The sequence below is a fragment of the Aythya fuligula genome, chromosome 29 (genome assembly GCF_009819795.1).
Source record: "Aythya fuligula isolate bAytFul2 chromosome 29, bAytFul2.pri, whole genome shotgun sequence".
Classification (NCBI taxonomy): Eukaryota; Metazoa; Chordata; class Aves; order Anseriformes; family Anatidae; genus Aythya; species Aythya fuligula.
The window spans coordinates 2,525,958-2,531,095 of NC_045587.1; positions in this window are offsets into that span (position 1 = coordinate 2,525,958).

Genomic DNA, 5,138 nt, shown 5'->3' on the forward strand with positions numbered 1-5,138 from the left:
GAGCGTGGACCGGCGGGGGCCGCTCGGAGGTAGGAGCCGCCGGGGCCGTCGGGGGTGCTGGGGCCGTGGGCTCGGTTCGCTGGAGGTGCCGCGGGACCGGACGGCGCCGGATCCCCCGGGGGACCCCCGCCGGGCTTCCCGCACGGGGCATGGGGGGCGAGCCGGGGGGTCGCACCGTGCTGGGAAGCGGCCGGGGCCGAGCCGGGCCGTGCGGTACCGTGCGGCCAGCGGAGCTCCCCGGCCTCGCCGTGCTCCCGAACACGTCCAGGGGAGCTTGCACCCGCTCCCACGCCCTCACGGCCCCACCAGGCTTCATGCACCGGCTGGGAGGGCCCGCTCTGCCTGGCCACCCAAGCTCTGGGTGGCCTGAGGAAGGGGATGCAGGGTTCCCGCAGCCCTGTCTGTGGGTGCTCTGCTGCTGCCCGGTCGAGGGTGTTGGGCTGGGAGCAGCGGCCGGGTGGAAGTTTCTGCCCCAGCCCGAGTGACGCAGCAGCTGCGGGAAGGTTCCAGGACGCGCAGGAACCACGAGCAGGGCCACCCGCATCGCTGCTGAGAGCTCCCAGCCAGCCAGAGCCTTCTTGCCCCGGGTGTGGTGGTATAAGTGGGGGGTTCCTGCAGACACCTTTTGGGCCTCTGCAGCCCTGGCATGGCAAGGAAGGAGTTGGCTGGCCTGGCCCACTCAGCGCAGAGTGTTCTGGGCGCTCTGGGCAAGGCTCCAAGGGGAGAATTGTCTGGTGCTGAGCCAAGGGGGCGCAGGGGCTCCCCTGGCAGCCTGCCGGGCTGTGTGGGCAGCATCTTGCTGGGGTGAGGCCTGGGGACACTTAAGGAGCCTCCCAGAACCTGCAGCAGAACACCCAGGCCCCGGCACACTTGGCCTTCTGAGCCCTTGTCCCGCAGACCCTGAAGCATCGCTTTTGCCCTCCCTGTGTGGCCCACAGAAGTGACCAAAGAAGTGTCATGTGCCCAGGGAAATCCCTCTGGTTCTGCAGGGAGGGCAGAGCTGCTTTTTCACATCACTTGTGGAGCACCTGGGGTCCTTGTCTGTGCACATTCTTAATGTCCGTCAGTCCTCCTGCGCAGGGACTGCTGGTGGCTTCGGTACTCAGAGAGACGGGACTGGGGGCAGGTGTGTTGGGTGAGGGACCTCAGCCCCAAGTCCCCCTGCAGCTAAGGACAGGCCTGAGCTCCGGCGGGTGGTTCCAGGCATCTCTGGTGCCTCACTGGTTGCCAGCCCTTTTGCCCCCCTGCTAAAGGCTCCGGGACCACTGGGTTCAGGCGTCGGCTCCGTGTCAAACCCTGGCTGGGATCAGGAGTCCAGGGCTGGCAGAGGAAGCTGCCCAGGGCTGGACATGGTGCAGAGGAGCGGGAGGGAACCAGCCTCCTCGCCTGCGTGAGAGGCACCTGAGCAGGACATTGTAAGACTTGATCAGCCCAGCCTGCAGCTGAGTGTGAGCTAGCTGAACGTGTTTGGGCATAGGGCCACCTTTCTGGGGTTTAAACAGAATTCCCTGCAAGGCTGCCCACGTTTCTCCAAGCCCTCGGTGAGCCAGGGGCTCAGGGATGCTGAAGGCAGAGGAAATGTTTCTCCAGAGAACTGTGTTGTGGTGCCCTGGGTCAGGCCCTGCACACACAGATGAGGTCCAGATGGTCCCTAAGCAGAATGGGGGGGACTCAGCACGACAGCGACAGTCTGATGGTTGCACCTCTCCTACGAGGATGGAGAGGCAGGCGGCTGGGCCTGAGTGGGACTGGATGTCTGGGGCGTTTGCAATGCCATGTTTGGAGTCTGGAAAACTAGAAGATATTCCAGCCACAGCCAGGATCCTGTGCCCAGTTGTGGGGGCCCCTCAGAAGCAGCTGGACGCCCAGACACCAGAGTTATCCCCCACCCCGCTTTGTGCCCAAACCTGAGCTGATGGATGCAGCTTCCTGAGGGAGGAGAGCACAGGGTTTTGGTGCAGGGGCAGACTGGAGGGGGAAGGGAGAAGGGAGCAGACGGAAGTTTCTCCTTTGGAAACTCAGACCTGGGAAAACTTTTCCCTGTACAGCTCAGTCTGCTGTCTCCAGCCGAGGCAGGGGCTGCTTCTGTGGTGGACAGGGGATGATGGCAAAGGCACCTACTGTCCTTTCTGTGCTGTTGTGGGTGTCTGAAGCTGGTTTATTGATGCGTGTGTCCCTGCGTTACGCTAGCTGGGTTGGCCCATGCCCTCCCTTGAGCCTTTTCCAGTGCACATAGCATCGATGTCATTCATCAAGGCAAGGGGGTCAGCTGGAGGTTCAGACCCTGGGAAGGATCCACACCAGATCTCCTTGTGCCTGGCAGGACCCACCAGCTCTGGAGCTACTGAGGATCCTAGCACCTCTGAAGAGGTGCCACATCCCTAGCAGGACCCCTTGCACACCCTCGTGCGTGTGCCAGCCCAGCTCCCACTGTGTGCACCGTGCTCTTGAGCTCCCAGCAATGCTCACAAGTGGGCTCCGGAGGCCCTCAGGGCATTTGCTTGTCTCCATCTCCCTGGTTGCTCTGCGGGGAGGGTTGTGTCTCCCCTCCCCGTACCAGGGTCTTTTCTGTCAAAAAGGTGAGCAGAAAATCAGGAGCAGGTTTGGAGTAGAAGGCCACCAGACCCCCGTGGCTGGTGTAGTTGGAGGGGGGGCAGTGAGCTGTGTTTGGCAGTACTGGAGCTGGCTGAGATCTCCCCGGAGCAGGGAAGTTTCTGTCTGGGGGTGTGAGTCAGCGTGGACACCTTGTGACGTGTGTTGTCGCGTCGGTGCAGCCCGGGAGGGGGGTGTTGAGCTCAGGCTCGGAGGGGATTTGCAGTTCACTTCTGGAGAGTGCGGAGAGTGGGTGGGTGGGTGGGCGGGAGCCATGAGGGCCCTTCCCGTGCAAAGGAGGGATGCTGTCAGGGACACACTACGTCTCGGAACACCAGCCGCAAGGCTGGGGTGGCTGGCCAGCTCGTGTTCCCTGGCCAATGCGATTCTCCCCACCACTTCAGTGTGCTGTACAAGCGTGTACAGCCTTGCACATCCATGCACCTGTACATGTAGGCGCCCTCGTATGTACACATGCTCACATATGCATGCGGACATATGTGCACCTATACACACATTCCCACACGTGATGTGACTTTCACTAAAGGGTATTTGTGTTGATTTCTTGCCTTCCTTCTACAGTGGGCCTGTCCTTGTCTATCTCTACTGACATACTGGAAGAGGGAATCCTCTAATGCCCAGTAGTTGGTGAGAATGAGAGTTCCTGCACCCAGAGCATTCCCTGCAGCATGTATGAATCTGTGTGTCTGCATGCACACCTACGGATGCATGTATCAAGGGGCCTATTTGTGTATGTATATACCTGTACATGTGTGCACATTTATCTGCCTGGTCAGTCTCTTGTATCCCTGGGACTGGAGTCTCTTTGTCTGTATGCCTCAGTTTCTCTTGATATCTTCTGGTGTTTATCAAACCCAGTGATGTGAGAACTACCAAGGATGCACTGGGTGGGTTCTTGGTAAGGACTGAGAAAAATCCCATCCTACAGAAATCCTTACAGGAACACGGCAACTGTACCCCTCCTGTCCCCTGTCCTTATGGCACATCAGAACCCTTCAGAAGCTGCAGAATAACAAGGCGAACAGCTGATAAAATAGCTGCCACAGATTGGGAACAAGCAGCAAAAACACAGAGTCAGGTTTCAGCTTTGCTGCATCCGGGTCTGAGGCTGGTGTGTGTGTGTGTGCTTCCAGATGTAGTGCAAGCACACATCCATTTCCCACCCCTTCTTGAATTCTTGCCCCTGATCTTGGGGCAAGAAAGCAAAGCCCTGTCTGGTGGCAGAGAGCATGGCTCTGAGCTGTGGGGTTGCCATGGGCAGAGTGGGGCTCTGCTCAAGGAATGGGAAGAGCAGGGGTCTGCGCCACTCACCTCCAACAGTGGCAGATACGTTGGGAGAGACAAACATGCCCCAGCTTTTGGGTATGGCAGGAGGACCCCTCCCCCCCCCCCCCCCCCAGCAGGGGTCTCCTGCTCCAAAGAAGGAGTAACTTCTGCTTCTTAAATGCCCAAGTGCTGAGCTTACCTTACGCCACCGCTCAGCAAGCAGCTTACAGCTTAAAGGGCACTACTGATGTGTATTTAATGCTTTAATGACTGCTGAAGATGTCCTGGACATCCTCCTGTCCCATTCTGAGGAATCCTGCAGGATGGAACTGTTGGGATGGGAACAAGCTCGATGTGAACTTCACTGGCTGCAGTAGGAGAACAGATGACAGCGTGTCTGAGTGCCTGCCATGTCCTACCTTACCTCCCTTGGGAAGGCAAGGTTTCCCCTATTCTAGGTGTGTCCCTTAGTGTAATGCACAAGCGTTGTGGGCTGTGGGGTGATGCCCTGATGCTATGGGAAGGAGTTGTGCCTGGCAGGGTCTCTTACAGCTATGACTCAGAGCTGGGCTTTTATGGGTCCCACATGTTCAATTTTGCTGTTTCCCTCCAGCACTGGGAAGGGAAGAGGGAAGTATAAAAATTCCTTATAGCAGCTGCTGCCATGTCTACACCCTCCTTACCCTCACCCCAAAACCTTGGCCCCACCCAGACCCCAGCCCAATGAAGGCAGGGGCCAGGGAAGTGGCTTTATGGGAGCAATTTGCAGGGGTAGTGTGCACTGGGGGCCAAAGCAAACAACATACGAGCCCATGACAATTGCCTGCCTGCCCCAGGACCACCTATCAAGCGTCACTGCTCCTGCCCAGCTTGCTGTGGCTTCCTGACTTGCTCGGCTTGTGGTTGAGGGCCGGTAGCCCCTGTGTTACCGGGGAATGCAGAGCTCAGAGCTCCCACCTGCAGCCTTCCTCTGCTGCCTGCCTGTACCCTGGGATACACCAGAGACTGGGCAGCCAGGGCTGTACCCCAGCTGGCCTCTCCTCCCAGAGCACACATGTGTTAGCATGTGTTAATGTGTCTGGAGGCACGTCGGAGCATGATCAGGAATGGGTGTGGATGCATGTAGGAGTGAGGGGCTGGATTTTTTGCTCCCCCCCCCTTGCCCCCTGCACCCCCCGCTGAGACATGGCGTACGGGTGGTGGTGTACTGTGGCTTGCATAAGGCTGTGCTGCTGGAGGGATGGGTGGGCTGGGGAGGG